Raw genomic sequence first — 12,952 nt, 5'->3', positions numbered from 1 at the left:
GGGTCCCGGCGACCTTAAGTCGATCTGGATCCTAGCGCCGGTAGCGGTCTGGTTTCCAGATCATTACAAGCTCTATGGGAACTATAGCTTTTGTCCCAAATGCTAGTGTGAACGAGGTTTTCCCTGTTGATGTCCAAGGTCTATTACATAATACCCACAAGATGCTATGCAATTCAGCTGCCCAATTCTTTTTAGCACCGTCTAATCGTTTTTAAGCCCTTGGAGGACAGGTCGATTCATCACATCAGTTTGGTAATTCATCTGTGGATGAGCTACTGAGGAAAATTGATACCATATATATCCATGTTTCTTGTGAAATTTTGGAAAGAGTTGCAGTCAAATTGCTTTCCGTTATCTGATATGAGTGTCCTGGGTATCCCAAACTGGCAGGTATGTTGCCCTATACAAATTCTATCACTTTTTGGGTCGTAATGGTAAGCACAGCCTCTGCCTCGGGCTACTTGGAGAAGTATTCTATAGTCACGATCACAAACCTCTTCTGTCCCACAGTATTAGGGAATGGTTCCAAAATTTCTGTCCCCCCACTGTGAGAACGGCCACGGGCTTGATATACTTAACTGTGGTGTATTTAGACTATTGGTGGCATTAGCAAACCTTTGATAGATATCACATTTCTTCACAAATTCTCTGGCTTTTTTTTTCGCTGTAGGCCAGTAATACCCCTGTCGAAAGATCTTGTTTGCCAATGTGGTTGCTCCTTCATGAACTCTACAGACCCACTAGTGTATCTCTTGGATTATCTTGGATGCCTCCTTCGGCCCTACACACCTTAACCATAGGCTGGACTTTCCTCTCCTATATAGAGTCCCTCTTATCGCCTGGTAATTAGCAGTGATTTTTTGAGCTTTTGCTTTGTTTTCTGGTAATTTTGCAGCCTTAAGGTATTCAAGGTATGGGGTCATCCAGCTTCGTTCTTCATTGACTTGCATAATAGAGGCTGGCTTTTCAAAAAGTGGGAACATCAATTTGCTGCACATACACTTTGTCTAAGAGTTGCTCTAACTCTTCTATAGACAGTTAACTAAGTAGATCTGCTTCTTTATTTTTCTCTCCAGGTATTCTTCGGTATTCAACTATAATTCCTTGCTCACCGAGCTCGGCTTCTAGGACTCGTACTTTAGCTAAGTACTCTTGCATGACTGGTCCTTTGCCTGGTATACCCCTATTATTTGGTTCACTATCAGTTGTGAATCGCTATTTATTCTGAGGTCAGTTGCCCCTACTTCCAAGGCTATTTGTATTTCGTTTAGAAGAGCTTCATACTTAACCATGTTATTGGATGCTGGTAACCCAAAGCCTAAGGTATAATATACTTTGAATTCATTAGGCCCTTTCAGAAGGATTCCTACCCCACTACTTGTAGAACTTGATGCCCCATCCACAAATAGATCCTATATACTAGGGTTTGCTTCCTACCTCTTTCTCTGAGGTCGATAGCGCATTACTCTGTTCTTTCTCGATTGTGCTGAAGGAGCATTCAGCTATGAAGTCGGCTAAGGTATGTGCTTTAATTGTTGTCTGAGGTCGATAAATGAGACAATACGGGCTGATTTCTATTGACCATGCTTGCATCCTCCCTAAAGTTCCAAGCTTGTGCATGATCTTTTTCAAAGGATGATCAATCATTACCACTCCTTGGCGATCCTCTAGATACATTCTGAATTTCCTTACGGCTAGTAATAGAGAAAATGCCAAATTTTCTATGTTCATATACATGATCTTGGCGTCCTTAAGTACTTTGCTGACATAGAGACCGACTTCTGAATCCCTGCCTCTTCCCTTATCAGTATGGCACTTACCGCCTATTCTGATGCAGATAAGTAGATCAACAGCTCTTCCCATGCCAAAGGACTGCTAAGCACATGTGGGGAGTTAAAATATTTCTTAAGGCTCTTGAAAGTCTCTCGGCAATCCTCCGACCATTCAAAATTTGGGACTTTCCTTAAATTCTTGAAGAAGGGTAGACATCTCTTTACAGATCTGGACATGAATCTATTAAGTGCTACTACTCTCCCTGTTAGCCTCTGTATATCCCTCACACAGGTCGATTCAGGCATGTTCAATATGACTTCTTCCTTTTCTAGGTTTGGCTCTATACCTTTCACACTGACTATATAGCCTAAAAATTTTCCTCCTATGATGAAAAAAGCACATTTCGCAGGATTCAACCTCATTCTGTACCGCTACAGTACTCGAAAGACTTCTTCTAGATCAGTCAGATGTTGGTAGAAGGTTTGGCTTTTAACTACCATGTCATCGACACACACCTTTACATTTCTCCCTATCTGGTCTTTGAAGATTTTATTCATCAGTTGCTAGTATGTTGCCCCGGCATTTTTCAACCCACAAGGCATAGCCTTATAGCAATATGTCTCATCTTCAGTTATAATGGAGGTCTTCTCTTCATCTGACTTATCCATGGGGATTTGGTGATATCCCGATATTGTATCTACAGACGATAAGTACTCAAAACCAGCAGTAGAATCGACCATTTTATTAATATCTATGAGGAGATAACAATCTTTTGGACAGACCTGGTTTAGGTTGGTGAAGTCTGTACATATCCTATACTTCCCGTTGGCCATTTTTACTAACACAGGGTTAGCTAACCACTATGGACACATTACTTCCCCTAATAAACCCAGCCTTTTCTAATTTCTCCACGTTGTCCCTTGTGGCCTATTGCTCCTCCTTCCCAAAGATTCTCTTCTTCTGTTTCATTGGCTTAGTGACAGAGCATAATTTAGCCCACTTTATCATGATAATCTTGATGTTTATTTACACCTTTTCTACCTAATTTTGCGGTTTTAACCATGTTTTGCAGATATTAGGTGTAAAGAGACAATCTGGAGAAAATGCTCTTAAAACTGCCAAAAAGTGCCAAATATGGAAAGTTCCAGAAAAGGAAAGTTTTCATATATGGAAAGTTCCAAATAAGGAAAGTCTTCATATATGGAAAGTCTTCATATATGGAAAGTGCCAAATAAGGAAAGAGTCAGAAAGCACAGTCAGCAAACTGTCCGAAATTCGAACTGCAGAATCTTTCCTGCCTTATTTAGAACATGTGCTAAGAAAGGAAAGTTTTCAAATAAGGCAGATTTTCAGAAAAGGAAAGTCTTCAAATGAGGAAAGTGTAGAGACAAAAGCAAATAAGGAAAGCTCAGTCAGGAAATTATTTGAATTTCGAATCGCAGATCTTTCTTTCCTTATTCAAAGATGTGCATGTACTGCAGCAGTCAAATCTTCCAATTTAGGCAGCAAGGTCTCATCAAGGCACACTTGCCTCTTCTGCGTTCAGCGTTTAAAATTCAAATGAAGGCTCCACCTAAAAAGGAAAGACTGGACATATATCTTTCCACTTCTGCACATTAATGACTGCATTCTCCTGCCTCTTTTGCAATCCATGCGCGCGCCACCTCTTCTGGAAGCATGATCTGCGCATCCTTCCTCTTCTGAAAGCCTTAGTACGTGCATATTTCCTTATGAACATCAAGCCACGACTTTTCTTCCTCTATTGGCAGCCTTGGATCGCTCTTCCTTCCTTTTCAAGCACAAGGTACGCTCCTTTCCTATTCTGAAGGCAATCTGCGCGCCAACTTCCTTCTGAAGCCTTGCAGTCCGATTCTTTCCTCTTTTGCAACAACTTGGGCAGCAAGTTGCATATGGGCAGCACCTTGGACAGTCTCTACACTAATTAGGAAGCAAGGTCAGCATCTAAACTTATTTAGGAAGCACAATCTGCGCCTCCTTCCCTTTCTGAGAGCAAACCGCGCGCACCAACTTCCTTCAGCAGTGCATTTTCGCGCAGCCTTCCTTCTGAAGCCGAAAAGCGCGATTCTTTCCTTTTCAGACACATCTTGGGCAGAAAATACCTCTTGGGCAGTAAGTATGACCTAGGGCAGCACTTTTCAACTATAAAAAGCCACATAAGAAGCCTCTACATGGTCTTTACACTCCCCTTGGGAGACACCTACGGGATTGCAAGTGACATCTTCTCTTTTTCTTCCTTTCTTTATTTTTAGTTTTTGTTTCAGCCATGAGTGGCTGAAACCTTTTTTCTAGTTGAGGATTTGGTGAAACTTTGGTTGTATTTTTGGATTGAGAGACTTGAACTACATGGTTAATCTTTAGTTGCTTTTCAATATTCATGTAATTTGGTGCTTTAAGATATTATTGCTTTGTCGTGCGGATCTCTATTGATCTTTGATTTCAAGGTAATATATTGTTGTTTGAATAATCTTAGTCCGTATTTGCTTGGATTGCTCAAATATAAGAACACTTGGTGTAAAAACCAAGGAAATTGCATGATCTAGTGTTGTCTCCATGCATGTGGGTGACTAGAATTGGTTCTCTCTATTTCTTTATGCGATTGACTATTGTATAAGGCCTGTGGCTCAAAGACGTTCTTTGGCAATTGTTAATTAGTAATTAATTGGAGGACTATCCCTAATTGATTTAACCTAAAAGAGAGATAATGGATGTGAGAAGCTTCTTCAATCTCCATGGCCAATTTATTGAATCAACAAAGGAACATATGAGTCAATGATCAATCCCATCAACTTAAAGTGAATCCGAATCTTCAACTAGAGCTTTTCTCTTATTTGTTTTCTCTTTATTTTTATTATTTGCTTTACTTTATTGTTTCCACCATTAGTTTAATCAAATCAATCTCAAACCCCCCTTATTTACTTTACTCGCAATTTATTTTCATTGTTTATTTATTTTCTGTTTGTTCATTTGGTCTACTCAAGGAAGGTAAATAAGTATCAATTCCCTGTGGATACGATCCTTTTACCACTGTCTACAGTTTTAATATTGTTGGTAGTTAAAAAGGTTATTTATTTTGACCGGCTTCGACAACCGCTTTGTCAAAATTGGCGCCGTTGCCGGGGAGTTGATTTAACTTATTTGTTTTTCTTTCAGGACCAAATTTAAAAAAAAAAAAAAAAAAGGAGAGCACGTCATCGCAGACCATCTTCTGAAACATCTCAATCGCACATCTGAATCATGGATGAGGTAAGTAGATCTGATCTTTCTTTTCTAACATCTTTATTGAAAGATTTAACCATAGAACAAGACGCGGTAAGTACACCTTTCCGCCTTGTGGAACTTTATGAACAAATCGCTGCTATGAGAAGTTTTGTTATAGACCAAGCTGAACAAGCTTTTGAAGAACAACAACTCCAACAAGTACATGCATGTGAAAGATTCTATGGACAGCCGAGATATGCAATACCTGAAGATACCAGAACTAATCTTTATAAGATGTTGGAGACTTTGCACAATTTCCAACAGGAAGTGGATCGAGTAGCCGCCAAATGGAGAGAAGACATGGTAAGAAAAGAGGAAGAGCGTCAAGCTGATGATGAAAGATGGCAAGTACAAGAACAAGTTGCTGAAGAAACCCAACCAGAAGATAGTTTGTCCAATCAAACTGATCAAACAGAACTTGTTGCTTTAGATATCATTGATTTTATGAGCCAAGATGTTTTTTATGTAAATCAAAATGATATGCTAAATGATGATCCTTGCAGGAAAGAGAGCCAGAAAGAGCCAGAACTGAAAGAAACTGACTGTTGCATCCAACAGGTGGACTGCAGCCATGCGCAGAATGAACAGAAGCAGATCGCACCACTTCAGCTTGGTGCGCAGATCAACCTTGCGCAGGACAGTCCTGCAACACTTCCAGTCACACTTCTTCAGCTTCCATCGCATGAAACTCCTTCCAGCCTCCCATTGCAGACCAACCTTGCGCAAGAAGGAGTACCTGAAAGCCTTTCAGTTGTGTCCTTTCAGCTTCAATCGCAGATCAGTGGTCTTCCGCCTCCCTTTCAGGTAAGTTCTGCGCAGAAAGAAGAATCTGAAACTCCTTTCAGCCTTCCAATGCAAACAGCCCAGGCTCACAAGGAACAAATGGTATTCCAAGCACCCAAACCAAAGGAGCATGCAGATCTATGCTTGCCCAAGCCTCCAGATAAGGTAGAATTTGTTTTGCCCGAACTCAATGCTAAACTGCAGCTACATATGGAGAAATATCAATTGAAGCTCGAAGTGCTAAAAAATGCAAACATAAGGGCTAGAGGCACACCTCATCTGAAAGAGGAGAAACTGATCATGTTACTTCACGAGTACATGAAAGAAATAAGATGGGTTATGACTAAATCAAAAGGCATGCTACACTATTCACTTAATTCTGTTGGGACCCTTTTCCTCCCCCAATTACTTGAGGCAACTTGCCAAGTGGATCGCACCATACAACACCACACCAGGGGAGTACTCAGTTTCCTTTGTTCTTTTATGTTTTCTATACATTGAGGACAATGCATGATTTAGGTGTGGGGGTGCGGATCTCTGAAATTTTTAATTTTTTGCTTTAGACACATTTTTCCTTTCAGTTTGCATTTTCCTTTCAGTTTTTTCTTTTAGTTTGCATTTTCTTTTCAGTTTTCCTTTCAGTTTGTGTTTGATCAACCATGGTCTTCTTCTTTCTGATTTGCTTTACTCAAATTGATGAGCTATGTTGATGAACTTTCTTTCCATGACCCCATTGATGTGATGACTCTTTAACCCTAGGTTGAATCAATTGCAATAAGATGTATTCATGTTTGGGAATTGCTTTTTGAATTGAATCTTGGAGCTTACCAATGGTGAAAAATATACTGATGACCCTCGATTGAAGATGACAAAAATGAAATTGTGTGAATGAACTTAACATGACTTGATTTAGCAATAGGTGTTGATTTGCCCAATTCATTGAGAGAAAGAAAATTCAGCAAAGGCAAAGCCCTCAAAAGCATAAAAAAAAAATGGAGAAAATTGTTCCAATGGTCAAAAGACTATGAACAAGGCTAAATAGCCACTTGGATAGGTGACCCACTGAAAGATTTAAAAGTACATCAAAAATAGGTTGGTGACCTTTCCAAGCAAGATCTAAAGTGCAAAAGCCTGAATAAAGTACTTCAAGGTAAGGGCAAGTCACACCAAAAGCTAGAAAAAGTCTTAATATATAATGTGCATGGTCTCTCTTGAGGAAAACCAATCCTAGCCATGGTAAGTAAAGGGAAACAAGGAAAGAGGTAAGTAACCTTGATGCATACATTCTTTATTGCAATGATTCAAAATAGGGGTCTAGAGTAAGAGCTTAAGTGGAAATAAGGATCAAAGCAAAGAGAGTTTGTTTAACTATGTTTGTTTGCTTGAGGACAAGCAAAAGGCTAGGTGTGGGGGTATTTGACAGAGCATAATTTAGCCCACTTTATCATGATAATCTTGATGTTTATTTACACCTTTTCTACCTAATTTTGCGGTTTTAACCATGTTTTGCAGATATTAGGTGTAAAGAGACAATCTGGAGAAAATGCTCTTAAAACTGCCAAAAAGTGCCAAATATGGAAAGTTCCAGAAAAGGAAAGTTTTCATATATGGAAAGTTCCAAATAAGGAAAGTCTTCATATATGGAAAGTGCCAAATAAGGAAAGAGTCAGAAAGCACAGTCAGCAAACTGTCCGAAATTCGAACTGCAGAATCTTTCCTGCCTTATTTAGAACATGTGCTAAGAAAGGAAAGTTTTCAAATAAGGCAGGTTTTCAGAAAAGGAAAGTCTTCAAATGAGGAAAGTGCAGAGACAAAAGCAAATAAGGAAAGCTCAGTCAGGAAATTATTTGAATTTCGAATCGCAGATCTTTCTTTCCTTATTCAAAGATGTGCACGTACTGCAGCAGTCAAATCTTCCAATTTAGGCAGCAAGGTCTCATCAAGGCACACTTGCCTCTTCTGCGTTCAGCGTTTAAAATTCAAATGAAGGCTCCACCTAAAAAGGAAAGACTGGACATATATCTTTCCACTTCTGCACATTAATGACTGCATTCTCCTGCCTCTTTTGCAATCCATGCGCGCGCCACCTCTTCTGGAAGCATGATCTGCGCATCCTTCCTCTTCTGAAAGCCTTAGTACGTGCATATTTCCTTATGAACATCAAGCCACGACTTTTCTTCCTCTATTGGCAGCCTTGGATCGCTCTTCCTTCCTTTTCAAGCACAAGGTACGCTCCTTTCCTATTCTGAAGGCAATCTGCGCGCCAACTTCCTTCTGAAGCCTTGCAGTCCGATTCTTTCCTCTTTTGCAACAACTTGGGCAGCAAGTTGCATATGGGCAGCACCTTGGACAGTCTCTACACTAATTAGGAAGCAAGGTCAGCATCTAAACTTATTTAGGAAGCACAATCTGCGCCTCCTTCCCTTTCTGAGAGCAAACCGCGCGCACCAACTTCCTTCAGCAGTGCATTTTCGCGCAGCCTTCCTTCTGAAGCCGAAAAGCGCGATTCTTTCCTTTTCAGACACATCTTGGGCAGAAAATACCTCTTGGGCAGTAAGTATGACCTAGGGCAGCACTTTTCAACTATAAAAAGCCACATAAGAAGCCTCTACATGGTCTTTACACTCCCCTTGGGAGACACCTACGGGATTGCAAGTGACATCTTCTCTTTTTCTTCCTTTCTTTATTTTTAGTTTTTGTTTCAGCCATGAGTGGCTGAAACCTTTTTTCTAGTTGAGGATTTGGTGAAACTTTGGTTGTATTTTTGGATTGAGAGACTTGAACTACATGGTTAATCTTTAGTTGCTTTTCAATATTCATGTAATTTGGTGCTTTAAGATATTATTGCTTTGTCGTGCGGATCTCTATTGATCTTTGATTTCAAGGTAATATATTGTTGTTTGAATAATCTTAGTCCGTATTTGCTTGGATTGCTCAAATATAAGAACACTTGGTGTAAAAACCAAGGAAATTGCATGATCTAGTGTTGTCTCCATGCATGTGGGTGACTAGAATTGGTTCTCTCTATTTCTTTATGCGATTGACTATTGTATAAGGCCTGTGGCTCAAAGACGTTCTTTGGCAATTGTTAATTAGTAATTAATTGGAGGACTATCCCTAATTGATTTAACCTAAAAGAGAGATAATGGATGTGAGAAGCTTCTTCAATCTCCATGGCCAATTTATTGAATCAACAAAGGAACATATGAGTCAATGATCAATCCCATCAACTTAAAGTGAATCCGAATCTTCAACTAGAGCTTTTCTCTTATTTGTTTTCTCTTTATTTTTATTATTTGCTTTACTTTATTGTTTCCACCATTAGTTTAATCAAATCAATCTCAAACCCCCCTTATTTACTTTACTCGCAATTTATTTTCATTGTTTATTTATTTTCTGTTTGTTCATTTGGTCTACTCAAGGAAGGTAAATAAGTATCAATTCCCTGTGGATACGATCCTTTTACCACTGTCTACAGTTTTAATATTGTTGGTAGTTAAAAAGGTTATTTATTTTGACCGGCTTCGACAACTGCTTTGTCACTTAGCATCAGGGAGAATGTTCAGTTTGTGAGTCATTACCTCAGGATCAATCCCCAACATATTCAAGGGCTTCTAAGCAAAGCTTCAGGCATGCCCCCAGATTAAGGCCATTGCAGCTTCCTTTTGGCTTTCTTTTAGGCTCGAATTGATGATGAAGACCTTGTTGCTTTCTTCTCTGGATAATGGGAAGGTCTCTAGCTTGTCCATAGGTTTGGTCATGGCCTCCTTCCTTTCATCTCTGACCTTCATAATTTCAGGGTTTATCTCCTCTGTTGGGGTGCATTGTTCCTCTACCGTGGCCAGGTATACAGCTCTGGACTCCTCCTGCCTTCCCTAGACGATTTCGACCCTTGCCTCTATTGGGAACTTAATGGTTAGATATTGAATGCTAGTCACTGCTTCAAAATCATACAGTATTAGTCTTTCCAAGATGGCATTGTAACTCAGAGGTAACTTCACCACCAGGAAAACTATGTAGTGAGTCCGTGACAAGGGTAGCTCTCCTAGAGTGAGGGCTACTTTCACATTACCTTCTACCACTACTGGGGTTCTCCCTATCCCTTTGACTCGAGCTTGGTCCCTGACGAGCTGCTCTTCGAGTATTTTCATCTGTTGGAAGACCCGGTAGGGTTATAGATTCACTTTGTTGCCGTCGTCTACGAGCACCTTATGAACCCTGAAGTTATGGATGACTACTTTGATGACCAAGGCATCATTGTGGGGCATCTGCACCCCCTGTGCATCCTTTGAGGAAAAGGAGATGGCTATTGGGGAGTGCTCAGTGACTTGCATCACTTTCGCGCCGCTTTCATTTTCATTTTTACCTCTCTTCTTCCCTTTCCTACTCATATAGCCTCCAGTCCTCCCGACAATCATGTTGATTGTTCCGCTGGAGTCGTCGTTTATTGGTGCTACGATCTATCTCCTAGGCATTTCTCCAGCTGCACCTTCTTGTTGCCTCTGGCTCTCTGGCCCTCTGGCTTCTTTATAAAATTTTGAAGATGGCCTCTCTTAATCAACCTTTCTATCTCGTTTATTAACTAATAATAGTTGTTTGTGTCATGGCCGTGTGTTCTGTGGTTTGGCAGTATTTATCCGAGTCCCTTCGGCTTACCTCTGCTTTCATGGGCTTGGACCATTGCACAAAATCTTTGTCCTGGACTGCTACGAGCACTTCGGCTCTAGACACATTCAGGGGAGTGACCTCAGTGGGGAGCCAAGGTTGATAAGGTCTCTGTTCCTTTCTTTCCCATTTGTGTTTGTTCAATGCCTCCGGTCCTTGGTCCTGTCTCCTCTATGACCTGTCTTGTCTCTTGTCCTCCCCAACTCTGCCTCTTTCTCTATCATCCCTGGAAAATCAGCTAGTTGTCAAGGCATCATCCTGCCTTATATATTTCTTTGCTCTTTTTATTATCTCTGACAAGGTAGTAAGGGGCTTTCTGCATAGCGACTCAAAGAACTCCGTGGAGCTTGTGCCTTTCTGCATGGCTTCTACTGCCCTTCCCTCATCTAGCTCGAGTATTAGCAAAGCTTCAGAGTTGAATTTGGCCACATACTCTCTCAGGGATTCATTCCTCCTCTGCTGCACGGTTTCCAAGTAGCTTATTTTTCTTTCTGCAAGAATGTAATACCCGACTAGACTCCAGCATCGGAATTCCCACTTTTCGGCGGAATCTCGGATGTCGAAACCCTCTAGAAGGGTAAAATATGGTTTTCTAAAGTGTTTTTATGTGTTTTTATAGTTTTAATAAAGAAAGAAATTGAGTTTTGAAAGAAAAGACCAAGGAAGGAAAAAGCCAGGTTCGGCCGCCGAACATTGGCCTCTTGCGGAGGCACCTTTGGCCCCCGAAGGTGGTCTGGCCAGCCACCTATAAAAGGCCCCTTGTCCGAAAATGGGCGAGTTTTCTCTCTCTATTTTCGAGCATAGGTGAGATTTCACCCTTCCATGGTCGATTTGTTGTTTTTCTTCAATCCCTTCAGGTTTTTGATGAGTTTTTACTTTGTCTTGAAGATTTTTAAGCTAAGATCAAGTTTTTGAAGCTTGGAGACTCCCGGAGCTCGATCTCTCCCAATCTCCAAGTTTGGATCACCCTCCTCTCGAGCTTCAAGAGGTAAGTGTAGATCCTTCTCTTCTTTCATGTTTTAAGTAAGTTTTAAGAAGGGGTTAAGGGTTTTGATGCATGTTTAGGCTAGGGGTAAAATGTTAGGGTTTATGTTAGTTAAATGTTAAATGTATGCTTAATGTGATGTTTGTTGGGGTATAGGCTAGTTTTATGCCCCTATATGCTTGAATAAGTGTTTATGCATGTTTTAGAATAGTTGAATGCATGTTGAAAAGTTGGGATGGCTGAGTGTGGGATGGCAGAATCGGATTTTGCCACTCAGAAAGATCCAGGTTCGGCCGCCGAAGCAAGGTTCAGCCGCCAAACCTGCCAGGGAAGGCAGTTTAGGCCGCCAAACCTCGCCCCCGAAAGTTGGACTTTCGGCTCTGGAGGGAGGTTTCGGCCGCCGAACTTGACCCCAAAAGTGGGTGACTTTCGGCTCTGGAAGGAGTTTCGGCCGCTGAACCCTGCTCCCGAAAGTGCCTGACTTTCGGCTCTGGAGGGACTTTTGGCCACCGAACCTGCCGCCAAAAGTGCCTTGTTCAGCCTCCTTTTGCATGTTTTCTATGCATGTTTTGGTGATGTTTTAGGGGGTTTTTGGGGAGTTTTTTTTGAGTCTTTATAGAGTATGTTTGGTCCCTCATTTGAGTCCACCTGTGTAGGATCAGACCCGAGGAACCAAGGAGGCCAGCAGTGTTAGCTGCTTCAGAGTTAGTTTAGAGTCAGCCAGAGGTGAGTAGAATAGAACTACTTTCTATTTTGAAAGTAATTAAACTCCTAAGCATTTTCATGCATCACGATTGCCATGTTTATAGGTTGTTGCATTAGAAATCACGAATATGATGCATTGCATAATTTGCTGTTGATGTGGATGGATATTGGATGATCCATTAGCCCTCGATATGATATGCTATATTATGATATGGAAGACCAGGTGTGGCCTGCACTACGCCCCTAGCACTATGTAAGAGAAAGTCCGGGTGTGGCCTGCACTACGCCCTCGGCATGGTTGGATAATGTTATGATATGTATATGTAAGAGAAAGACCAGGTGTGGTCTGCACTATGCCCCTGGCACAATTGGATTATGTAGAGGGTTATTGGTGACAAATCCATCCGTGATGTGAATTGTTTGTGATGTGATGCATTTCATGATGGCATGTGTTTATAAACAGTTTTGTTGTTCTGCTCACTGGGCTCTTGTAGCTCACCCTTTTCCTCTAACCCCCAGGTTTGCAGGTTCAGGATAGACCGAGAAGTCATCAAGGGTAAAAACTATGTCTATATAATAGATTAGTAGTGGACATGATATGTAAAATAATGTAATGTTATGTAAGGTATTGTCCAGTGATGTAATGAGGATTAGTATTGTGCTTGGCCCTAATATATGGTTAATCCCTTTTTGTACATGATCTTATGTTAATATTTAATGATGATATATGTTGAACCAAGCTTGATGTATGTAATGTTGACC

Source organism: Manihot esculenta, chromosome 9 (genome assembly GCF_001659605.2).
Source record: "Manihot esculenta cultivar AM560-2 chromosome 9, M.esculenta_v8, whole genome shotgun sequence".
NCBI classification, from domain to species: domain Eukaryota; kingdom Viridiplantae; phylum Streptophyta; class Magnoliopsida; order Malpighiales; family Euphorbiaceae; genus Manihot; species Manihot esculenta.
Note: the sequence above shows the minus strand (reverse complement) of the source record.